The 26,332-nt window shown below is 44.8% G+C and overlaps 3 non-coding genes across 3 annotated transcripts; 2 read left to right on the top strand and 1 right to left on the bottom strand.

The window, feature by feature from the left end:
- Positions 1-3,968: 3,968 nt before the first annotated feature.
- trnal-aag (transfer RNA leucine (anticodon AAG)) lies at positions 3,969-4,050 on the top strand. The gene has a single exon. It is a non-coding gene; the product is annotated as a tRNA-Leu (tRNA).
- Positions 4,051-8,158: 4,108 nt separating this feature from the next.
- On the bottom strand, positions 8,159-8,231 carry trnar-ucg (transfer RNA arginine (anticodon UCG)). The gene has a single exon. It is a non-coding gene; the product is annotated as a tRNA-Arg (tRNA).
- Positions 8,232-11,379: 3,148 nt separating this feature from the next.
- Positions 11,380-11,461, top strand: trnas-aga (transfer RNA serine (anticodon AGA)). Its single transcript has one exon. It is a non-coding gene; the product is annotated as a tRNA-Ser (tRNA).
- Positions 11,462-26,332: the final 14,871 nt, after the last annotated feature.

Raw genomic sequence — 26,332 nt, 5'->3', positions numbered from 1 at the left:
AAATAGTTGGACCCAGCAGAGCTGCTAGATTAGGAGTTGATGGAGTCGTTGCAGATACCAGGGTCCAAAGTCCAGCTTGAACCTGGTTTGTGCAGTTCTTTGTCAAGCTAGCAGCCATTCTTGTCACTGCCAAGCTAAAGTGACTTCTGTCAACAAAGGTCAACATACAAAAGGATATTTCTACTGGCAGTTCAAGATTTTGATCAAACTCCTTTTTCAGAGCTGGAACCTTCCTCTTGTGTCAGCTTCCTGTTCCCATCTCTATGGTAACGGTCAGTTTTGACCCACGTCTTCAATCAGCTGTCAAATAAACTAAAACAGTTTTCTATCCTCTAAGTTGTTTCCATCTCTTGGTGACCTTGTCAGGCTTCCTTATCCATGGAAATATTGGTTTGAATATTTAGTTGTTGGCCTCTGGACCTTTTTTTAGTCACTAAACCCTCGATTTCAGTTAAAAAAATGGTAAAATGAACCTCAAGAAAATCCTAGAAATGAACCAAAGGTTGCTGTGTTTCCTGACCGTTACTGAGGGTGTTAGAACACATCTCTGACATGGATTGGTTTGATTTAGTATTCATTTTAATATCATTAACTATTGGAACATCCATGGTGTTATGGGTCAGTTTAGACCCTCATATATTTACTTCAAGAAAAAGAGAAAAAAAAGTCTTTTTCAGCAACAGAACTTTAATACAAACACAAAATGAAAAGCAGAACAAGCCAGAACCCAAAATATGGATTTGGAAGGTGTGACAGTCTAGACCCCACTGTCACTGTTTGTCCCTAACCCACCTCAATAAGTGCACAATTGTTTGGTGGGATAACATGGACAAACCCGGAAACAACCAGCAACATTAAAGGACATTTATTCAACAAAACCATGCATCAAACAAATTACAACCTTCTCCTTCACCAGGGCTCTGAACTGGATCCTAAAAGAGTCAGGGTGGGGCTGGAGCCTTTAAGTAGGCGTCGAAGGCTACGCCCAAATTGGGGCGAACCATTCCCTGTCCGGAGACAGGGGAACTCGAACAGTACATGGACATGTGAATGGGTTTGGTCAATGAAGGACACTGGACATTTGTTTATTGCAAAGTAGCAGATATATATGGTCACTGAAGGACATGGTGTTTCTTTGCTGTATGTTAAGGTACACAGAACAATTTGGGAAAACAATACAACTCCCCTTAACTGGTCTTTGGTCTGTCTGGTGGGAGGGGCCATGAGAGTATATAAAGGGAAAGAGTGGGCTTTCAAGGCAGTCTGCTGTTAACTCTGCTGGGGTGAGGTGCTCATTGCTGAGGTCCAGAGGTGAATATTGTTTCTCAAAAGTTCTATTGTTTCCAAGTTATGATGATCTTTCTATTGATTGAGCTAAGAGTAAACCATGGTTGATATGTGCATTGACTTATTCTTGTTGAAAGTATTGTGACTGCTTAAACATAGAATATGCATATTTGATTTATTCTTGTTGAAAGTACTGTGACTGCTAAAACACAGAATATGCATATTTGATTTATTCTTGAAAGTGTACTGCTAAAACATAGACTGTACGTGTTTGATCGTTAAATATTTTGATTTGCATTTTGCTAAATTAATTTGTATGAGTTATTATGCTTTTGTTTTGAGCTTGTTATTTAGTTTTGATTATTTTTATTACAGACCTCTGGTCCCTTCTGTATATAGCTGCTTTATTACACTTGTGTATCACAACTGGGGAAATATTGTTACAACTTATGCAACTCTGTCGTGTTTTGCCATCAATGGTTTAATGTCTGGGTCTCACACTACCCATACCCGTGTCTGGGGTGTGACAGAAGGTCAACAAGCAACAACCAGTCAAGCAAATCAAACCAACAGAAACCAGTTACTGGTTCAAAACCAGTAAAAAACAAACAGGAAAAGTCTACGTGTGTAACAACATACGTGTGTGTGTCAAAAACTGACCCACTTCTTTTGCCAACATGAGCCCACAGTGGTGGTGTCTCTAAAGAGGTGGAGCTCTGTCCTTCACCTGCTAGGTTCCAGCAGGCAGCTCAGGTCTAGTTTTCTTCACTGAGCCTCCATGATGAGTTTCCTCTGAGAAGTTCTTGTCCAAGGTCCCAGCTGGTAAAACCATTGTCACCAGTGATACTGGGACCCTGCAGTCCAGTGGTCTTATCTGGACCACACTGGACCTGCCTTCTTTGTTTGTTGTGTTGTTGTGCGGGTCGACGGGAGAACGAGGCTGATGAGAGTCCCTGAAGCTCCCATGACTGGGAGAGGAGCTGCTGGCAGTGTTGCTGACAGTGCACTTCTGACTTCAGGTTTGGCTCTGATTGTTGCTTTGTCATATTTTGATCACTGGTCCAGACAGACCCTCACTATTTGATCATTCAGTGAACAACATTTGTTGGTTTGATTTGGTTGAACTAGAGGTTCCTGACAAAGTCAAAAAGCCTTGATACAATAAACAAATTGATGTGCTTCTTTGCTGCATTTAAAACCTCCAACAGGTCACACAGGAGGAAGGTTAAATCACGTGACCATCACCTTTGTAAGGACAAGGTTTTGTCTTGATGATGTCATTGTCACTGCCTTTCTACAATTTCATTTAGCAGACGCTTTTGTCCAAAGCGACGTACAACACAAGCAAGAATTTAGACCTAATTAAGGAAAAGTCCAAAGGAAGCGCAAAAGTACTACAGTCGTGACTTGGTCACAGGTACCGCCATCTAGTGGCAGAAGAAGTGTCGCCCCCCCTCCCTTTTTTTTTTAATATAAACAGACATACAACACAGTTAGTGCTACATAATCACTAAGTGCTGGGTCTTGGACCCTCTGACTGATTCTACCCCACAGGACAAAGAGAAGAGTCAGGTTAAGTGCCTCGGTGCTCTCTGAACAATTGAGTCTTCAATTGTCTCTTAAAAGTAGAGAGGGACTCAGCAGAACGCACAGTTTGGTAGTTTGTTCCACCATTTGGGAACAACAGAAGTGAAGAGTCTGGCTAGGGATTTGGAGCAGCGCTGGGCTGGAAGCACCAGGCGTCTTTCGCATGCAGAGCGTAGTGGGCGAGAAGGAGAGTAGACCTGGATCAGGGATTCCAGGTAGGCTGGAGCCGTTCTTGTGACTGTTTTGTAAGCCAAGAGAAGTGCCTTGAATTTGATCCTGGCTGCCACTGGAAGCCAGTGAAGAGAAACCAGCAGCGGGGTGACGTGTCCTTTTGGGCTGGTTGAAGACCAGATGTGCTGCTGCATTCTGGATCATCTGCAGAGGCTTGAATGAGCATAAAGGCAGGCCTGCCAGAAGAGAGTTGCAGTAGTCAATGCGTGAGATGACAAGAGCCTGAACCAGAATCTGTGTGGTCTGTTGGGTCAGGAAGGGTCTGATCTTCCTGGTGTTTGTAAAGGGCATAACGGCAAGACCGAGAAACTGAGGCCACATGAACCTGAAAGGTCAGTTGGTCATCAATCATGACACCCAGGTTTCTGGCTGAGTTTGTGGGTGCAAGTAGGCTCGGGTCAAGTTGGACACTGACGTGAGGCTGAACAGATGGACAAGCTGGAAAGACCATAAGTTCAGGTGGATCCAGAACACAAGGTGGAGGTCAGTCAGGACCCCAGAAGGAGACCAGCATCTGGAAGGTGGAGATGCAAAAATAAACAGTAGTATTTCCACCTCACACTCCTGCATGTATTCAAGTGAACAGGAACACAGATTCATGCTCAACTTCTCCTGTGTGTTCATCCACAGTCACTAAACAACAACAACCAAACAAAGGGGGTTTGCTAGCATGGCTGCTGAGGTAGAAAGGCTCTGTACAAACTGAGTCCTTTTACCATTTCTTTCCTGCTTCTAGCGGTGCTGTCGTCACTTCCTGTGACCGCGGGAGGGAAGGGGTCCCCCTTCAGAATCAGTTTGATATCATGATGTTACTTCCTCTTCAACATGCCTTTAGCAGACCAACTCACTGACTAGCTCAGTGAGGTAGTGTGGCTGAGTGGTCTAAGGCACTGGATTAAGGCTCCAGTCTCTGAGGAGGCGTGGGTTCAAATCCCACCACTGCCATCATGTCCCAGGTCTCTGGAGAGGTGTGGCTGGTCTCTCCCAACCTCTCTGTGCTGGAGGTGTTGGCTGCTTTTATCACTCTGGGAAGAAAATGTCCTGAACTTGAGGTGTTCTCCTCATCTTGAACTCTCCAAAACAACAATGTGCAGTAACGCTGAGCTGCCTTCAAGCCAACAACATGGGCACAGTGTACCCAGAGCCACAGGCTCCTCCCAGTATATGCAGCACTGCCAGTGACCTCTGCTTCAGTGTAACAGTGACTCTCCAAACTGAAGCTGATCCAGGACCAGCTTAGGAGGAGCCATGGCGCAGACAGGCTCTCTGATTTAATGCTGCTGTCTATTGAGAGGAACATCCCAGTTGACTCCAACAAGGCTGCTGATGTCTTCAAACCCAGGACCAGAAGAAGAACCCTCCTCTGAGTCCACAGACCTGAGCACCGCTGCTCTGACTACCAGGTTACCTCCTGGTTATCAGGGTGAAGTCATGGTGAGGTCGTCAGTTGTTCCTTGGGTTTTATTCCAGAGGCCTGGTAGTTAAACACAGAATTAAATCATTTTACTTCTTTACTTGAAGTTTCATGCTGTTTAGCTGGAAATGTTTTCCAACTTCCTCCATGTTGGTGACCCATCACACACAACAGGTGCACTTGTCCTCTTTTCACCTCTGACACTCAAACATTCACAGTCTTCCAGTGAACGTCCAATTGTCCTCTGAAATAAGAGATGAATCTTTCCCTGCTGAGACTCCTGATCTCTGACTGTCACTAGCATGTGCTAGCAGAATACAGCACTCCTTCTTCATGATCTGTCTTTGTCTCTGACCAGCTCTCCTGCTCTCTTAGTCCTACCAGTCAAAGCAGACATCCGCACCTACTGATCTTGGATCTGCTGCCCGTTCCTGCCTGGTAAAAGAAGGAACCAGCACCTGGTTCTCCAGGCTGAATGAACTCCAGGACGTTGGCCAGCCGTGTCAGTTGAAACCTTATTTGTCCAAATAGAGAAAAAAAATAAGTCTGATTGTTGATGAAAGATGTCATCATGGCTTTGAAACTGTGGTTGGGGACCAGCCAACATCAGCACATTCATGGAAAAATAGCAGTAAAAACAGGAAGTGTTAGTTAGCAAGTACTCACCAGTCTGTCACTATCATACTTGATTCTAGTGGAACAAAATGGCTGCTGCTGACTGTGCTGCCTGGTGGAGGATCACTCTTCACCATCCTCTCAGGCCTTGATGGAACCAAAAAGGCCAGTTCCTGGAGAAGATCTTCTAGGGGTCCAGGTTAAAGCGGTGCCCCAGCTGGCACCAGGCGCTGACCCAGGTCCTGCATGGGAGATACTGTCAGTTCTGTTCTGCCCTGCTCACAACCGCAGGCTGGTGTTGAGGCCTGCAGCAACCAGGGCCCCAGTCACCAAGAGTATAAAGGCTGGTCATTGTGGCAGTGGGAGGAGTCAAAATGAAGACAGACCAATGTGAGCAGGACGTTCCTGGAGAAGTCAGAAGAACTTGACCATGTTTCCTACAGTACCCAGGAGGCCTGGTAGTTGTTGAAGGAAGCTCCAAAAGCAAAGAGCAGACAGCAAGGAGCAGACAGCAGGACATCAAAAGAAAAGATCCAGACACTAAAACTACAAGTAGAAACAAGAAGAAATACTAAAAGCTTTGGAAAGATAGTACAAGGTTGGATATACATTATTATATACACTACTATTCTCACTGACTCCCAAAGAGGGACAGGAAACATTAGAATGTGGATCAGATCAGCTGATTTCAGTGTTGAGTCCATCCCTCCATCCACTTTCTGTTCTTATCCTTTAAGGGTCATGGGGGGGGGGGGGGCGATCCCAGGTGACGTTGTTCAAGAGGCAGGGTTCACCCTGGACAGGTCACCAGTCCATCAGGAGAAATGAGGTGGTCGGTATCATGCAACCTAAACTAAAACATTAGTCAGATCAAATTCAGATTAAAGCAAGAGTCTCCAGATCAAAGTCAGAATTCCTGATGATGTCATCAGGGCTTTGACAGTAAGTAGAATTCTGTCTTTGATCTCAGGAGGACATGAAAGAAACACAATTGAGAAAAGTATATGAGACCACGGCGGCATGATGGTGCAGTGGTTAGCACTGTGGCCTCACAGCAAGAAGGTTCTGGGTTTGAGTCCAGGCTCGGGTGCAGAATCTGCATCTTCTCCCCGTTCATGCGTGGGTTCTCTCTGGTACTCCAGCTTCCTCCCACAGTCCAAAGACATGTAATTGGGGACGAGGCTGATTGATACTCTAAATTGACTGTAGGTATGAATGTGAGTGTGAATGGTTGTTCGTCTCTGTATGTTGGCCCTGCGATGGACTGGCGACCTGTCCAGGGTGAACCTCTGGCCTGTAGATGCTGGGATAGGCTCCACCCCCCATGACCATCAATGTGGGTGTTTTGTTAATTGCATGCCACATGAAATTATTATTGGTCACTTTTCGAGCGACTGTCTCACAGTAGCAAGACAATAACACCTCCTTTTGATGATGACAGTTTGTTCAACACTAAACTTCATCCAGTACCATGTTGTCAAACACTGGAACCTCCACAGCACCTGAACAGGGACTTGAACCCTGGACCCTCACATTAAAAGTCTGATGCTCTACCGTCTGAGCTCCTCAGGCTCTTTCTACAGCATTGAGACAGGAACAGAAACACCTGTGAAGGTCAAACTGATGCTTTCTTGACTTGTTCAGTCCTCCATGTTAAAGTCCACCAGGCTTTTGATTGGCTCTGATTCTCTGTGGCAAAATCCAACAAGAGGCTCCAAAAATGTCCTGAATGTCACAAGGTAAGGCAATTTTATTTGTAGAGCCCATTTTCACCAACAGTTTGTCTCAAAGGGCTTCACAAGGCATCATAACAACATCCTCTGCCCTCAGACCCTCACATCGACTGAGGAAAAACTCCATAGAAAACCCTTTTAACCGGGAAAAATCTGAGAAACCTCAGAGTGAGCAACAGAGGAGGATCCCTCACCCAGGATGGACAGACGTGCAGTAGATGTTGTTACAGACAAGAAAACAGTTTACAATACAAAATGTGGGAAACACGGAAATGTTAATAACAGCTGAAGAAGGAAGCTTCTGGAAGGGGAGGCAGGGAGAGCAAGCCAGCTTGATGGGGGACTGGATGGCAGACTGGTTCATGGAAGGGGAGCGCAGGCCGGTGTAACAGTAGGGAATAAGAGGGGGGGGGGGCGATGCAGGCGGCGGTTGGGGCTCTGGTGGATCTGTGGAAACACAGAGACTGCGAGAAACCAAGGCCACACTACAAAGTGCAACAAGTAGTGGTAATGACAGTTCCAAAAATGTGCAGGGAGGAGAGAGGGGGAGAGGGGGAGAGGAGGGAAGGGCTCCATGTAACCTGATGTGTCCCCCAGCAGTCTAAGCCTGTAGCAGCATAGCTATCAATGGTTCAGAGCTACCTGAACCAGTCCTAACTGAAGGCTCTGTCATAGAGGAAGGTCTTAAGCCTGGACTTAAACGTAGTTAAAGTGTCTGCCTCTCTGACCCATGGAGAGAGCTGGTTCCACAGTAGAGGAGCCCGGTAACTAAAAGCTCTACCTCCCAGTCTGTTTTTATTGATACTGGGAATCACTAAAAGACCTGCATTCTGGGAGCGGAGTGCTCTGGTGGGACAGTAGGGACGAATGAGCTCTTTCAAATAGGATGGAGCTTTATCATTGAGAGCCTTATAAGTCAGCAGAAGGATTTTGAAGTCTATTCTAGATCCTACAGGAAGCCAGTGGAGAGAAGCTAAAGTGGGAGAGATGTGTTCTCTCTTCTTAACTCCCGTCAAAACCCTCGCTGCAGCGTTCTGGACCAGCTGGAGACTCTTTAGAGAGTATTTAGGACATCCTGACAGGAGAGAGTTGCAGTAGTCCAGCCGAGAAGTGATAAATGCATGCACCAGTTTTTCAGCATCACTCTGGGAAAGGATCTTCCTAATCTTAGCGATACTTCGCAGATGGAAGAAGGCGGTCCTGGTCACATGCTTTAAGCACCAAAGAGAAGACACCTTGGAGGATTTCAGTGACTTTTATCAAAGGTCCCACTTGAGTAGGAAGTTCCAACCGAGCTGGCCAGGAGTTGAACCTAGAATCTTCTGATCCGAAGTCAGACGCGTTCTCCTTTACGCCACCAGCCCTACAGGAAAGGTTTGTCTGAATAGAAGAAAGGCAACATGTTCATTTGTACTTGATTTGACAGGAAGTTTCAATGATAGGGTGGCATTTTCTGGTTTTGTGCTGCCAGATTGTCTAAATGTCAAGTTTACATCAAGTTATCACTGGAACACGAGGAGAGAATTCAGTAATAAAAACATGATCATTTACAAAATATATCATACATGAATTATTTTACATGAAATGATTCACTTTTTGAAGAAGAAAATAAGAGACAACCTAAACGACCAAGGCTCTGCACACGACGTGTAGCGACCAGCGGGACGGCTTTGGCCCTCTTAATGACTGCTAAGTGTCACTGACAGAAACTGACGCCTCAAATGGAGACGTGAGGCCAACAAGAACACCCTTCAGCAGCTTCCTGAACACCGTCTCTCCCTGGAATTGCAGATTATTCACAACACAGTAAAGTGTTGAAGGAGGAACTGTTGCCTCTTCTTCTGCCCAGGATGGTTCCACCTCAGGGGAGAGGTTCACTAAATACTCATCAGCTTCTCTGGTCCAAGAATATTGATGTTGGCTCACAGAGACCAGATGCAGAGTCAGACCTGAGACTTCAGTCCAACCACCTTAAGATGGAGGAGAAGAAGCCCTGATTTCTGGGTCTCACAGTCTTTTTCCACTCTCTTGGCTCCACCCACACAGGGGGCGGATCTATCATCAGCCACATCTGGAGCATCCCAGCATCCCTGGATCTGTGGAAAGGGTTTTTTCAAGAATGGCCACCAAATGGAGTGACAGCAGGAACAGGAGCTCCATGGAGCTCAAAGGAGGGATCCCTCTCAGCTTGGAGCAGTCCCGGGGCCTCATGTATCAACGAGGTTTACGCAAGAAAAACTTGCGTAAACCAGGATCGACGCTCATGTTCAGATGTATCAATGCGAAAAATTCTGCGATTCTTGCGTTGTTTCACCCGAACTCTAGAGCTGCCGTAGAAGTTGGCGGAAAGCCGATTCTTGCGTTAACTGCACTTTGGTCAGTTGGCGACACCCTGTGGCGGTGTTTGGTAACTGGCATTTTTTGATAACCGCACATACATTGGGTCCAAAAAGCCTTCCAGCGGGAGATGGCGGACCATTCCGGGGTGAGTCAGTCGACCCTCGGCCGGGCCAGGCCCTGGGTGGTGGACCTGATCATTGAACAGACCAATATTAATTTGCAGCAAGAGCCGGATTCTCTAATGACTGCACTCATGTTGCCAGAAAAATGCCGTCCCATGAGGAACACGCTTACGTTCATCGTAAGGGTTTCCACTCCAATGTGCAGATCATCGATGCGCAGAGGCTGGAGGGATGGACATCGATCCCGGCCGGGCAGCCGTCCTCGCACACCAGAATTTCATTTCCACAGTGTGAAAGGGTAAGAAGCTACCACACGATTCCAGAAGCCAGATTAATTTATTTTGTCCACTAAACGTTCCAGAACATTTATCAGGCGGTCGAGCTGCTCATTGATCCCCGTTATTCCCCTAATAATTTCCTTGTGCGACTGCAGGACTGCCTGTGTGAGGACCCTCCCTCTGGATCCCTGTGGGCCGGAGGATGTGCTGCTGGGTCCAGGTGGGCGGGAGGACCGTCCACCGCTTGTTGGCCTGGTGCTGGTGCTGGGGCCGGGGGACGGGCTGCCCGAATGCTGCTGGTCCTGGCGGATGACTCTGAGCCCGTGGACGGGCTGGCGCGGGAGCCCGCAGGGGTGCTGCACGTTGGCGGCATGGCTGACGGATCAGTTTCTATTAAACTTATTGGTTTATTTAATGTCTGATTCTGTGTATTTGTTGCCTTTACATCTGTGGCAAAGCAGGTGGAAATGTTGCTAAGAAAAGGAGTTGCCACTTCTCCTCCAGGCTGTTGGAGTCAGCGTGGGTGGTGGTGACAATCCCCCCACAGAGGTGCTGCCCATGACTGCCGCCACCTGCTCAAACTCCGTCAGGTGCCCCTCTCCCTGACCCCCACCTGTCTGGCCGGCGCTCCTCCGGAGGGCAGCTGTACGCCGCTTGACCTCCACCTTGAGGTCCTGTTAGTGCCATTTTCCACATTGTTATTTAAATTTAGATTGAAGCCAATTGATTATTGTAGTTCTTCATTTAGTGATGCACAGTGTTGAACTTCAGCCAATAACAGGTCCCACCACTTTGTTTTCATCTCACGGGGGAGCGTTGCTCTGAACCCACCTCGTTCACCCTCTCACTTCTTATCCACTCTCAACCTTCATTGTTCATCCTGACACCACTGGACAGGCTGACCAACAGAATCTGCTGTCTCTCCTCCACCTCTCCTACCAGCACCTCCAGCTCCACGCAGTGAACCTCTTTTTCTTTGACATTATTTTGTGAGTGCCGACAGCGGAGACCCTATTTAAATGAATTTGCGTATTTCTAGGTGGGCGTAACGGGGGCGGGCCAGGTTGCTCCAACATCTGCGCTCAATTCCACACTGATTGGGATCTATCAAGGAAACGTGCATGGATTCCGGCGTCCGCACATATTGATACATCCGGATCTTTTGGTGCGTAAGCAACTTTGCATTCTTGCGACCGCAAGTTTTTAGTATGAGATCCACGCAAGTATTGATACATGAGGCCCCTGCTCTCTTCCCCCCAACTGGTCGAAGCAGATGTCTGTTCCCACTGATCCTGGATCTGCTCAAAGTTCCCACCTTTTAAAAGGAAGGTTTTACTCGCAGCTGCACAGTGGTGGAGTGGTTAGCAAGTTTGCATGTTCTCCCCATTCTCTCTGGGTGCTCCGGCTTCTTCCCACCATTCAAAGACATACAATTGGGACAAGGCTGACTGATACTCTAAACCACAGGTGTCAAACTGATCCAGTAAAGGGCCGTGTGGCTGCAGGTTTTCATTCCAGCCAAGCAAAAAATCTACTTAAATCAATCAAGCTGTGTCCACATGGCTCATTGGTTGGACCAGGTGTTGCTTTTGCTTGGTTGGAATGAAAACCTGCAGCCACACGGCCCTTTACTGGATCAGTTTGACACCCCTGCTCTAAACTGACCATAGGTGTCTATCTGCCTGTCTTCTTTTCCTTAAAAAAAATCTACTGTGCTTCAATGAAGATAAATTGTTGAATATCAATCCTCTACTAATGTTAATGGGAGTGCAGTTGTTGTGGCCGAGTGGTTAAGGCGATGGACTAGAAATCCATTGGGGTCTCCCCGCGCAGGTTCGAGTCCTGCCAACAACGTTAAACTGCTGTTCCAGAAGAGACAACATCTTATTGTGACATTAGGATTGAGTCTGCCAGCGCTTGGTGACTGTACAGGAGGTCTGTGGACCGCTGGGCCACCACAAGCCCATTTCCTCAACTCTACATTTAGTCCAGAGGTCCCCCAAGTCTGGACCAGTGAGGAGAAATGTGATAGTGGAGAAGTCCTTTTGTTCTTCAACTGGTCCACCTTGATGGTGAGTCTCCTTTTATCAAGGGTCACTGAATGCTTGTGTTATTTATGGCATTGTTAACACTTTAGAAAGCCTTCATTCAGAGCTGTGAAGAACCTTGAACCTGATATCCCAGACATCAAAGTGGGCCACTAACTGGCCAGATGAAGCTATGCTAGGCTGCTGTATTCTGAAGAGCTAAAGTAGCAGCTTCTGAGAGGGATGCTAACCTGGATGTGTTCATCTCCTACTTTAATATCAGCGGCCCAACTTGGAGCTCTGACAGCCTCCAGCTTGTTGTTCCTGTTTCTGCTTCAGTCAACAGGGAACTCCAACCTGCAGTAGAATCTTCAACAACAATGGAATAGAAAAGTGAGGAAGAAAAACTAGAATAAACTTACAAAGCTGAGAAATGTTCATGAAGAAGAAAGGCACACGTTATGATTGAGGCCAGAAACTAAAACTCCACACCAAATGTACTTTGACTTGTAGGATAATGAACTTGAATGTGTTGAAACAGCAGATCAATGAATCCACTACCACACAACAAGATGATGACCCCCTACCACAAGATGGCGTCACAGATCCTGACGCTCTGTGCAGGAAACACCGAGCAAAACATTACAACAAAGCTCCTGTTGTTCCCTCCAGGAAAAACTGTGGCTCTGATGAGAAGAAGGATCCCAGCGTCCTCTGAGGATCCATGGCCGCACCATTGGGTAGAAGGACGATGGGGTCGGCACCAGGAGGAACCCTGGTGTCTCCGATGCAGGGAAGATGGAGCAGTGAAGAGACCACATTGTGGCGTCCTAAAGAGGACATTTGGTGGAGCCTGAGACAGCAAACATCACGCCCCCTTCATCAGAAGAACCACAGCACCAGAAGAAAGAATCCTGGCAGTGACGACAGGGAGGATCAGGGTGACCTCCTCACCACCACCTTTGAACCTTCAAATGAACTTTTAAAAGCTTTAGAGTGGAGAAGGATTTTAAAACATTTTATTGTTTTTTCCTTTCATTCTCATTTGTGTGATTGTCTGATTTATTAGAAATAAACACTGTCTGCTGGGTTTACATTGACTGTGATTCTCTTTTTGCATGCAAGTTGAAAGTTCTGCCAATAAAAACCACAAGTATTTGAAGACCAAAGGAAGGACCCCCAAAGTCAGGACCCTGAGATCAAAGTGAACGCTCTGATCTCAGAGGTCTGGGATATTTCCCATCCCATGGCCCTTCAAATAAGAGCCCTGTGTCACTGTCTCAAAGTTTTCAACCGTATTTGTTTGTTAAATTAAAACCAGACGACCACTGTGGTCCTTTTTACACGGTAAGTAAAGCACAGATGCCCTGGTGGACCTGTTGGCACCCTGGACTTTGAATCCAGTGACCTGAGTCCAAGTCTCCGTTCCAGCAGGTTTCCTGCAGCCTTCAGCAGAGCTGCCATGTTTCTCTGTAGAGAACTAAGTGATGCTCTCAGCAGGTTGAGGGCACCACCAACAAGTGAGGTATGAACCTCTGACTTCCTTCTTGTCAAACAGGAAACTCCTAATACCTCATTTGAGTAAAGTACCTCATATTCCTGACATCCAAGTAGTAGTGAAGTGGAGGAAGAAGGGAGGAGATCTCCAACAGGATCCTTCTTTCCTCTGTCCTCCTTGATCTCATGGATCACCACAGTCAAGGGGAGACCCAAGCTCCTGGAAGGATCTGGCACTCAGGAACTGCTGAGTTTTCCAGTGGACTTTGTTCCATCCATGGTTCAGGAACAGGACTCCTCCTGGTATCTTTCCACCCAACTGTGGGTTCTTGGAGAATTTTTCATGTCATGTCAAGAAATCAGGCTGGTGGGTTTTTCAATGAGAGAAATTCTGGTAACTTAATTAAGTGGCATGTTTGTTGAAGCCGTAATTAACTGATAAATTAAGGAAGGCCTGGCCAGTCTTTGCTCCCAGGTCATACGATGGAGTTAGAAAGTCCTGAATCAATCTGGAGTTCCATGATTTCCTTGTGGTTCTTGTTCCTTTTGTCCATGTAGTCTGGAACAAGAGCAAGATGAACCTCCAAATAGCAACAGGTTGATTGCAGGTGATGTCAAGTGGTATTTAGAGGAACCTCCTCATTGTGTTTGGTTCCATGGTGGAAGGGTGAGAACTCTGGATCCAGTGATCCCAGTTCAAGTCTTGGTGGGACCTTCCTGTCTGGAATGTGTCCCATGTAACAAACTGATCAAGAGATGCAATGTGGTTCTAATGTTCTGGTTCATTTCCTGTCCTTTAGAAAAATGAAAATCATTTCTTACTGCCATGAACTCAGACTGTGTGTTTAATGTTAACAATAAATGCAACAACTAAGGAGCCAGTAGCTCCTGTGGAAAAAATTCTACTTTGTCAATGAATTAATTCAGTCTGCATCTAAGTTTCTGTCAGGATGGCCGAGCGGTCTAAGGCGCTGCGTTCAGGTCGCAGTCGCTCCTGGAGGCGTGGGTTCAAATCCCACTTCTGACAAAGGACATTTTCTCCACATTCCTATGCATCCACAGTGGTAAACTCCAAACCCAGTTGAAGCTGCTCTCACTGATGGGAGTGAGTGGTTGAACTGGCAGCAGAGGAGGCAAAAGAGCTTCCCTGTGATGGTCCAACATTGCCTGGTTTCCTCCAACATGGAGCAGCCACCAAAATCTAACTTCAATGTTGGATCAAAGTCTGCTGAAGGAATGTGTTTTCTTTCAAGTCACATTTTGTCCATTAACTTCATAATCAGAGTCGCCATCTCATCACATGACTAAAGTCTGGGTTCTGTATTGGTGGTAAAATATCCTTCCATGCCCCTCACTAGTTTGCACACAAAAAAGCATATTTTACTGGTTTCAGACCTCTTAGCTTGTTCTCTCTCTTAAAGCAGCTGAGGCAGCTTTCATTGTGTGATTGATTTAAAATATAAATATGGAACAGAACCATTGGAATAAGATGTCAGGACATTTGAAGGAATGTCAATCTCCTGTTGAAATGTTGCAGTGTGCAGCTGAGGCTCTCTGGCAGTGGCACCAGGAGCCACAATGGCAGAACCTGGACCCTCCTGGAGGAGAACCACAGGTGAGGGCCTTCTTGGCTCCAGATTGATGGAAATCAAGTGTCTGAGGCTGTGAGCAGCCATTAAGTTGATCTGGTTGGCACTGGTATTTGTTCTTGCTGCAGCTCAGGAGTGATTCAGGAGAAGAGTTTCAGAACAGCCCAGGTTGGGGACTGGAATTCTAAAATTTCCCCTGGAACCAGACAACCTTGGGAGGTAAAAGCTCCAATCATAGCCACTCAGATGCAGCAGCAGAAAGAAACTGTCATCTACCCTGACAGTCAGAGCATCAAGTCAAGGAAACATCACCATCTTGTAGTTCCAAACCTCCACCTGTCAGATTCAGCTACTTCTTATTGTGGGACTTTAAACTTGAACACAATGGAATTTGGACAAGGAGTTTTCCTTCCAGTCCAAACATCATCGTCCAGCCTCCAACCAGAGGTCCATCAGTTATCATGGAGCCACAGGTGGAGTCTGGATTCTTTTCTAGAATGAGACGGCAATGACAGTCCTGCCAAGTGACATCACTGACATAAATGGATGACTTCAGTCACGTGACTGGATGACTTCAGTCACGTGACTGGATGACTTCAGTCACGTGACTGGATGACTTCAGTCACGTGACTGGATGACTTCAGTCACGTGACTGGATGACTTCAGTCACGTGACTGGATGACTTCAGTCACGTGACTGGATGACTTCAGTCACGTGACTGGATGACAGTGTAGATACCAATGTAGAGGTTGGGGAAATAGTCTCTGAGAATCCAGCTTGAACCCACAGCCTCCTTGTTTTCCAAAAACCCAAACAGCGACCATCAGTCTCCCTCCAATCCTGTTCTTGGGTAAACAACAAAAACAGAGTAAAAGTCTCTGGCAACATATTTGTTTCCTGTAGGGTTTCTTCATGTATGTGTGGTGTACCTGCTTTCCCAGAGGACTGCCATCTTTGTTCTGTGGGCTGACATGTTTTAGTGTCAGCACAGGTCATAGCGCTGAGACTGAACTCTCATTCTCCTCCAACTATTATTTCCACCTCACACTCCTGCAGATATTCAAGTGAACAGGGAACACAAATTTATGCTCAACTTCTCCTGTGTATTCATCCACAGTCACTAAACAACAACCAAACCAAACAAAAGAGGTTTGCTAGCATGGCGATCAGCTGTAGTTCACCATCTTATCCAGGTCACATGACTCAGGAGTAGCATGGCCGTCTGGCAACCAAAGGGTGGCTGGTTTGATCCTCACTTTCTCCAGTGACCATGTCAAAGTGTCCTTGAGTAAGATACTGAACCCCTAAATACTTCTGATGAGTAGGTTGGCTCCTTGCATGGCAGCCTTCAGCATCAGTGTGTGAGTGTGTGAATGAGAGGACATTGTTCAGCTCCTTGAGTGCTGCTGAGGTAGAAAGGCTCTGTACAAACTGAGTCCTTTTACCATTTCTTTCCTGCTTCTAGCAGCGCTGTCGTCACTTCCTGTGACCGTGGAGGGAAGGGGTCCCCCTTCAGAATCAGTTTGATATCATTGTTACTTCCTCTTCAACATGCCTTTAGCAGACCAACTCAGAGAGCAGCACAGTGAGGTAGTGTGGCCACGCGGTCTAAGGGGCTGGATTAAGGCTCCAGTCTCTGAGGAGGCGTGGGTTCAAATCCCACCACTGCCATCATGTCCCAGGTCACTGGAGAGGTGTGGCAGGTCTCTCACAGCCTCTCCTCTCTCTTCCACTGATATCTTCAAACCTGTGACCAAAAGAAGAATCCTCCTCTGAGTCCACAGACCTGAGCACCACTGCTCTGACTACCACGTTACCTCCTGGTTATCAGGGTGAAGTCATGGTGAGGTAGTCAGTTGTTCCTTTGTTTTATGACAGAGACCTCATTGTGAATTAAATAATTTTAATTCTTTACTTGAAGTTTCACGCTGTTTCAATTGAAAAAGGCCAGTTCCTGGAGAAGATCTTCTAGGGGTCCAGGTTAAAGCGGTGCCCCAGCTGGCACCAGGCGCTGACCCAGGTCCTGCATGGGAGATACTGTCAGTTCTGTTCTGCCCTGCTCACAACCACAGGCTGGTGTTGAGGCCTGCAGCAACCAGGGCCCCAGTCACCAAGAGTATAAAGGCTGGTCATTGTGGCAGTGGGAGGAGTCAAAATGAAGACAGACCAATGAGAGCAGGACGTTCCTGGAGAAGTCAGAAGAACTTGACCATGTTTCCTACAGTACCCAGGAGGCCTGGTAGTTGTTGAAGGAAGCTCCAAAAGCAAAGAGCAGACAGCAGGACATCAAAAGAAAAGATCCAGACACTAAAACTACAAGTAGAAACAAGAAGAAATACTAAAAGCTTTGGAAAGATACTACAAGGTTGGATATACATTATTATATACACTACTATTCTCACTGACTCCTAAAGAGGGACAGGAAACATTAGAATGTGGATCAGATCAGCTGATTTCAGTGTTGAGTCCATCCCTCCATCCACTTTCTGTTCTTATCCTTTAAGGGTCACGGGGGGGGGGGGCGATCCCAGGTGACATTGTTCAAGAGGCAGGGTTCACCCTGGACAGGTCACCAGTCCATCAGGAGAAATGAGGTGGTCGGTATCATGCAACCTAAACTAAAACATTAGTCAGATCAAATTCAGATTAAAGCAAGAGTCTCCAGATCAAAGTCAGAATTCCTGATGATGTCATCAGGGCTTTGACAGTAGCTAGAATTCTGTCTTTGATCTCAGGAGGACATGAAAGAAACACAATTGAGGAAAGTAGAAGAGAGCATGGCAGCATGATGGTGCAGTGGTGAGCACTGTGGCCTCACAGCAAGAAGGTTCTGGGTTTGAGTCCAGGCTCGGGTGGGGAATCTTTCTGTGTAGAGCCTGCATGTTCTCCCCATGAATGCGTGGGTTCTCTCTGGTACTCCGGCTCCTTCCCACTGTCCAAAGACATGTAATTGGGGACGAGGCTGATTGGACACTCTAAATTGACCGTAGGTATGAATGGTTGTTCGTCTCTGTGTGCTGACCCTGTGATGGACTGGCGACCTGTCCAGGCTCCGGCCCGTAGATGCTGGGATAGGCTCCAGCCCCCCCCTCGACCATCAATGTAGGTCTTTTGTTAATTGCATGCCACATGAAATTATTATTGGTCAGTTTTCTAGCAACTGTCTCACAGTGGCAAGACAAGAACACTTCTACTTTTAATGTTGACAGTTTGTTCAACACTAAACTTCATCCAGTACCATGTTGTCAAACACTGGAACCTCCACAGCAACTGAACAGGGACTTGAACCCTGGACCCTCAGATTAAAAGTCTGATGCTCTACCCTCTGAGCTCCTCAGGCTCTTTCTACAGCATTGAGACAGGAACAGAAACACTTGTGAAGGTCAAACTGATGCTTTCTTGACTTGTTCAGTCCTCCATGTTGAAGTCCACCATGCTTTTGATTGGCTCTGATTCTCTGTGGCAAAATCCAACAAGAGGCTCCAAAAATGTCCTGAATGTCACAAGAATGCACAGGACAAGATGTTAGTTTCCTTCATGTCTGCAGTTCCTCCACTGGAAAGTAAAGTCAATGCTGCTCCTCTGCTGAAACCTGGGATCGGACCAGGGACCTTTAGATCTTCAGTCTAAGGCTCTCCCAACTGAGCTGGTTCAGTTCTGAGTGAGGGCCCTGCTTCTCTCATTTATAATCTCTTCCACTCTCACTGGACCTTAGAGAGGATTGGAGCTTCTGAAGTCCTGACACATTGAACAGTTCTCCAGGACCATTTTTGATGAAGGTCTGGATCACACCAGCCTTTTTTGTTTGTCTTCTTGCACCACCGTGCCGCCCCTACTAGTCGTCTATATATCAGTGTTCTCAGTATTGCACGAACGTTCACATCAGTATTGTGCTAATATTTTATTTCCTGGCTCTTCAATCCTCCTATTATGAAGTTGACTGCTTCAGCGACCAGGAGACGTTATCATTGGCAGCTAGTTTACTATTATTGCTGCTGCTGTTGTTGGTTGTGTGTCTGTCTTCCATCCCCCTGTCCCTCTGTCTTTCTCTCTGCTTGTCTTTCACCCTCATCTTGTTCCCATCTTTTTGTCATTCTCTCCCTCCTTTCTCTTTGTCTTTCCTTCTCTATATTTGTCTTCTGCTGTCTGTCCTGTCCTGCTCTCTTTCAACAACCAACCAGTCAAAAAAATATGATAAAAGAACTCTTGGTTTGATTTGGCTTGAGGCATGAAGAAGATAGGATTGTTTTCCTTTCATTTTAGAAGCTTTTCCAGATTCATGAAAAGATCATCAATCAGTGCCGTATTTCAGACAGACTTCTGGTCCGTGAGGACGAGGAATCCAGCACAGATCCACAGAACTCCAACTGCCATCTTTGATGATTCCTTTACAGTCTGTAGGGTGGAGAGATCCTCCTGAGTCTGGCTTGGAATGTTTTTCTGTGGATGTGTTGGCCCTGTGATGGACTGGTGACCTGTCCAGGGTGAACACGGCCTGTCGCCCAAAAGCTGCTGGGATAGGCTCCACCCCTCCATGACCCTGAACAGGATAAGCAGAAGACAATGGACAGAAGTCCTGACACATTGAACAGTTCTCCAGGACCATTTTTGATGAAGGTCTGGATCACACCAGCCTTTTTTGTTTGTCTTCTTCCAGTGTCCTCAACATTGTGTGAGCCAATAATTCCACATCTGTACCAGACACACCTCTGGTTGGTGGGTTTATGGATCTTTCTGTTCTAACAGTGTCTTTTATCTTGCTTTTATCTTTTCTATCTTTTCTTTGTATCTGCATTCTGTGGTGCACGGTGGCTCTGGAAGAGCACTCTAACTATTGTCACTGTACCCCCCCCCCCCCCCCGTACAACGAAAATAAAAGATTCTGATTCCGATTCTGACACACACACACACACACACACGTGTAGAAACATGATGTTCCGAATGTTTCACTGTCTGTGGTTGTCCAGCTCTCCTTGCCTCTTCACTGTCATTGTCAGAACTCTGAGCAGTCTTCCTCTCCAGGTGATGTCTCTGAGTGATGATGATTGCTGTCTGTTCAACCAGCTTCATTTGTTGATATCTGAGAAGGACTGAAGACAGCAAAGTGTGCTGATTGGCCAACAACCCCTCACAGGTCAAAGGTCACTGCTCTGAGGCGGACCAGTTTACTGTAACAGTGGTGACACCACCCACTGCTGGCGCTCTCTTCAGTGCTTCTTGTTTCTGCCCTTTGTGTGTGAGCTCCTAGAGCAGCTGGTCCGCCCCCCCCCCCTTTTCTTTTCTATTCCTCGAATTTATTTTTTGATTTTCTATTTTTGTAATTCATCATCGATCTCGGCTCACGGTCGCTACACTCTTGACCTCCTGTGAGCCTTGAAGAGAGAGAAGCCACCTTTGTGTCGGAGAAGAGCAGCTTAGTCCAGGCAGCCAGCAGCCTGAGACCAGAGGGTAGCCAATCAACGCGCTTCCCTTCTTCATCGAGCGAATCTCAGCGGGAGCCACGGTCGACGAGGTGGAGGCTTTGGAGGCCGTCCTCCCACCAATTAGTTGGAGAGGCGTCGTACATCGATGGGAGAATCCAGCTGAGAACGTAAGCCGGTTACGTTGGTTTTCACCGATTCAGGCCTGGACTCCTGTCTCGCTGCCAAACTCCGCCTGACTCCGTAGAGCTGGTCAGCCTCCACTCAGTCCTCTTCATTTGGTTGGAGGTCACCATCGTTCATCCTACACACCTTTCCACCTGCCTCTTTGCCGTCTACTTGAAGCTCAGATAAATCCAGGCTAATTCATACCTGCTACTCAATATGGGCCTTAATTACTCTGCTGGAATTATCACTCTGTCTTAAGGGTTTTCTTAATTGTATTAAATCCTCTTTAATTTCCAAGAAGTCTTCCAACTCATTCATTCATGCAAGCCACTGATCCACAAGACCTCATTGATGAGCTTCAACCTGAGACTGATTGTTTCTCATTGGACGAGACACCCATTCAATGAGACTCATTGTCAGTCCATTGAAATCTACTGGTGTTCCTGGTGAGTTGATTTAACAACATGAGCTGACAGAATCTACGTTCAGGTAGGAACCACCACATCCAGGGGTCTGGACCTTTGAGCAGGCAGAGCCATCAAAGTAGCAGACTAAGCTAGCAGACATTAGCATTGAGAAGAAACTGATACCTGAGCCTACTTTTGGGTCTGGTCAAGTGATGACACAATAATACGAGATCATTGTCAGACTGACGCCTGCTCAACACTGACCAAACGCCACCCTATTGCATTATGGGAAATTTCTGCTTGGCTCGCGTCCATCAAAACACACAAAGAAATTTCTCCAGAATCAGTATTGACAGTGGATACAATTGAGTCCACACTGGTTTTTTCATTTTGAGTCGGGTGCAGGTGTGGAACTTCAGACACAGCCTGTGTTTGTGTTGTTCATTCAGTGATTTTTCTTTCAATTCCCAATCACAGCTGCAGAAAGTGAGAGAACAAGCAGGGATGTTCAAGATGAACGCCCAACGTGGGGCTTGAACCCACGACCCTGAGATGAAGAGTCTCATGCTCTTCATCAGACTCACAGTCACATGAGCCATCACATGATTGATGAATGACCACAAACACCTTCATCTTTGACAAAGAAGTCAAATAAAAGGTGAACCACAGATGAGACACCAGTGGTAAAAACACTAAAGTGCTGTCAAGGAGAAACAGGATACGAGCAAACACACACACAAGTTACAGAGAGAGAACTCTCCCAGAGGGAACCACTCAAAGGAGAACCTCGAGATCATCAGGCTGGATGACCTCATCAACATGAGAAAGGTGGATCAGTAGACTTTGATCCAACATTTGAAGATCAGTTTTGGAGGCTCCTCCATGTTGGAGGAAACCAGGCAATGTTGGACCCTCACAGGGAAGCTCCTTTGCCTCCTCTGCTGCCAGTTCAACCACTCACTCCCATCAGTGGAGAGCAGCTTCAACTGGTTTCTATTGTGGATGCACAGGAATGTGGAGAAAACGTCCTTTGTCAGAAGTGGGATTCGAACCTACACGTCCAGGAGAGACTGCGACCTGAACGCAGCGCCTTAGACCGCTCGGCCATCCTGACAGACACTGAAAGGTGCAGACTTCAATATCAAATGAATTAATTCATTGACAAAGTAGAATTTTTTAAAATGTTAACATTAAACACACAGTCTGAGTTCATGACAGTGAGAAATGAATTTCATTTTTCTAAAGGACAAGAAATGAACCAGAACATTAGAACCACATTGCATCTCTTGATCAGTTTGTTACATGGGACACATTCCAGACAGTGATGTAGTAAGAATTGCAAAAGAACTCAAAATGATGCCAACAGAAATGGAGTGAAAGTTTCGAATAACCTCAAAGTGATGCTGACAGTCATTTAGTAAGAGTTGCTACAAACCTAAAAACAAGGCGACAGTAATGGAGTAAAAGTTGCTACGAACCTCAAAATAATGCAACAGTGATGTCGGAAGAATTGATAATGACCTCAAAATGATGCTAACAGTAATGGAGTGATAGTTGCTAATCAAGTCAGTGATGCTTACAGTAATGTAGTAAGTGTTTCGAATAACCTCATAGTGATGGTGACAGTCATGTAGGAAGAGTTGCTACGAACCTCAAAATAATGCGACAGTAATGTAGTAAGAATTGCGAATGAACTCAAAATGATGCTAACAGTAATGGAGTGAAACTTTCGAATAACCTCAAAGAGATGCTTACAGTCATGTAGTAAGTGTTGCTACGAACCTCAAAATAATGCGACAGTAATGTAGTAAAAGTTGCTACGAACCTCAAAATATTGCGACAGTGATGTCGGAAGAATTGCTAATGAACTCAAAATGATGCGAACAGTAATGTAGTGATAGTTGCTCATAAACTCAGTGATGCTTACAGTAATGTAGTAAGACTTTCGAAGAACCACAAAGTGATGCTGACAGTCATGTAGTTAGGTTTTTACGAACCTAAAAATAATGCAACAGTAAAGTAGTAAGACTTGCTACGAACCTCAAAATAATGCGACAGTGATGTCAGAAGAATTGGTAATGATCTCTAACTGATGGGACAGTGATGTCGTAAAAATTGCTAATGATCTCAAAATGATGCGAAAGGGATGTAGTAAGAATTGCTAATGAACTCAAAATGATGCTAACAGTAATGGAGTGAAAGTTTCGAATAACCTCAAAGTGATTTTGACAGTCATGTAGTAAGTGTTGCAATGAACCTCAAAATATTGCGACAGTGATGTCGGAAGAATTCCTAATGAACTCAAAATGATGCTAACAGTAATGTAGTGATAGTTGCTAATAAACTCAGTGATACTTACAGAAATGTAGTAAGTGTTTCGAACAACCTCAAAGTGATGCTGACAGTCATGTAGTAAGAGTTGCTACTAACCTCAAAATGATGCTAACAGTAATGCAGTGATTGTTGCTAATGAACTCAAAGTGATGCTGACAGTAATGTAGTAAGTTTTTCGAACAACCTCAAAGTGATGCTGACAGTCATGTAGTAAGTGTTGCTACGAACCTCAAAATAATGCAAAAGTGATGTAGTAAAAGTTGCCACGAACCTCAAAATATTGCGACAGTGATGTCGGAAGAATTTCCAATGAACTCAAAATGATTCTACCAGTAATGTAGTGATAATTCCTAATCAACTCAGTGATGCTTACAGTAATGTAGTAAGTGTTTCGAATAACCTCAAAGTGATGCTGACAGTCATGTAGTAAGAGTTCCTACGAACCACAAAATAATGCGACAGTGATGTAGTAAAAATTGCTACGAACCTCAAAATATTGCGACAGTGATGTCGGAAGAATTGCTAATGAACTCAAGATGATGCTAACAGTAATGTAGTGATAGTTGCTAAGAAACTCAGTGATGCTTACAGTAATGTAGTAAGAGTTTCAAACAACCTCAAAGTGATGCTGACAGTCATTTAGTAAGAGTTGCTAATGAACTCAATTTAATGCTACAGTGATGTCGTGAGAATTGCGAATAAACTCAAAATGATGCGAACAGTAATGTAGTGATAGTTGCTTAATAAACTCAAAGTGATGCTGACAGTAATGTAGTAAGTTTTTCGAACAACCTCAAAGTGATGCTGACAGTCATGTGGTTAGAGTTGCGAGTAACCTAAAAATGATGCTGATTGTAATGTAGTGTAACCTCAAAATAATGCTACAGTGATGTCAGAAGAATTTCTAATGAACTCAAAATGATGCTGACAGTGATGTTGAAAGAATTGCTAATAAACTAAAAATGATGCTAACAGTACCGTAGTGATAGCTGCTAAGAACTTAAAAATGATGCTACAGTGATGTCGGAAGATTTTAATCAAATCAAAAATGATTTTGACAGTGATGTCTTATGAATTGCTAATGAACTAAAAATGATGCTAACAGTAATGTAGTGATAGTTGCTAATAAACTCAGTGATGCTTACAGTAATGTAGTAAGAGTTGCTACGAACCTCAAAATATTGCGATAGTGATGTTGGAAGAATTGCTAATGAAGTCAAAATGATGCTAACAGTAATGTAGTGATAGTTGCTAATCAACTCAGTGATGCTTACAGTAATGTAGTAAGTTTTTCGAACAACCTCAAAGTGATGCTGACAGTCATGTAGTAAGAGTTGCTATGAACCTCAAAATAATGCGACAGTAATGTCAGAAGAATTGCTAATGATATCAAAACGATGCGACAGGAATGTAGTGAAAGTTTTGAATAACCTAAAAATGATGCTGACAGTGATGTCGGAAGAATTGCTAATGAACTCAAAATGATGCTAACAGTAATGTAGTGAAAGTTTATAATAACCACAAGTGATGCTGACAGTCATTTAGTTAGACTTGCTACAAACCTCAAAATAATGCGAAAGTGATGTCGGAAGAATTGCTAATGATCTCAAAATGATGCGACAATGATGTAGTAAGAATTGCTTATGAACTCAAAATGATGCTGACAATAATGGAGTGAACGTTTCGAATAACCTCAAAGTGATGCTGACAGTCATTTAGTAAGTGTTGCAACGAACCTCAAAATAATGCGACAGTAATGTAGTAAAATTTGCTACGAACCTCAAAATATTGCGACAGTGATGTCGGAAGAATTTCTAATGAAATCAAGATGATGCTCACAGTAATGTAGTGATAGTTGCTAATCAACTCAATGATGCTTACAGTAATGTAGTAAGAGTTGCTACGAACCTCAAAATAATGTGACAGTGATGTCAGACGAATTGCTAGAGATCTCAAAATGATGCGACAGTGATTTAGTAAGAATTGCTAATAAACTCAAAATGATGCTAACAGTAATGGAGTGAACATTTCGAACAACCTCAAAGTGATGCTGACAGTAATGTAGTAAGAGTTGCTACGATCCTCAAAATAATGCGACAGTGATGTTGGAAGAATTGCTACTAACCTCAAAATGATGCTAACAGGAATGTAGTGATAGTTGCTAATGAACTCAAAGTGATGCTTGCAGTAATGTAGTAAGTGTTTCGAACAACCTCAAAGTGATTCTGACAGTCATGTACTAAGAGTTGCTTCGAACCTCAAAATAATGCGACAGTGATGTCAGAAGAATTGCTAAAGATCTCAAAATGATGCGACAGTGATGTAGTAAGAATTGCTAATGAACTCAAAATGATGCTAACAGTAATGGAGTGAAACTTTGAATAACCTCAAAGTGATGCTGACAGTCATTTAGTAAGAGTTGCTAATGAACTCAATTTAATGCTACAGTGATGTTGTGAGAATTGCTCAACAACGCAAAATGATGCTAACAGTAATGTAGTGATAGTTGCGAATAAACTCAAAGTGATGCTGACAGTAATGTAGTAAGAGTTACTACGAACCTTAAAATAATGCAACAATAATGTAGTAAGAGTTGCTACGAACCTCAAAATATTGCGACAGTGATGTCTGAAGAATTGCGAATGATCTCAAAATGATGCGACAGTGATGTAGTAAGAATTGCTAATGAACTCAAAATGATGCTAACCGTAATGGAGTGAAACTTTGAATAACCTCAAAGTGATGCTGACAGTCATGTACTAAGAGTTGCTACGAACCTCAAAATAATGCGACAGTAATGTAGTAAAAGTTGCTACGAACCTCAAAATATTGCGACAGTGATGTCGGAAGAATTCCTAATGAACTCAAAATGATGCTAACAGTAATGTAGTGATAGTTGCTAAGAAACTCAGTGATGCTTACAGTAATGTAGTAAGAGTTTCGAATAACCTCAAAGTGATGCTGACAGTCATGTACAAAGAGTTGCTACGAACCTCAAAATAATGCGACAGTAATGTAGTAAAAGTTGCTACGAACCTCAAAATATTGCGACAGTGATGTCGGAAGAATTGCTAATGAACTTAAAATGATGCTAACAGTAATGTAGTGATAGTTGCTAAGAAACTCAGTGATGCTTGCAGTAATGTAGTAAGTGTTTCGAATAACCTCAAAGTGATGGTGACAGTCATGTAGTAAGAGTTGCTACGAACCTCAAAATAATGCGACAGTGATGTCAGAAGAATTGCTAAAGATCTCAAAATGATGCGACAGTGATTTCGTAAGA

Source organism: Aulostomus chinensis, chromosome 1 (assembly GCF_037954235.1).
Source record: "Aulostomus chinensis isolate RoL2024-O1b breed Wild chromosome 1, RoL_Achi_v1.0, whole genome shotgun sequence".
In the NCBI taxonomy this organism is placed as follows: domain Eukaryota; kingdom Metazoa; phylum Chordata; class Actinopteri; order Syngnathiformes; family Aulostomidae; genus Aulostomus; species Aulostomus chinensis.
The sequence above is the reverse complement of the archived record's forward strand: the minus strand, read 5'-3'. Positions and strand labels throughout refer to the sequence as shown.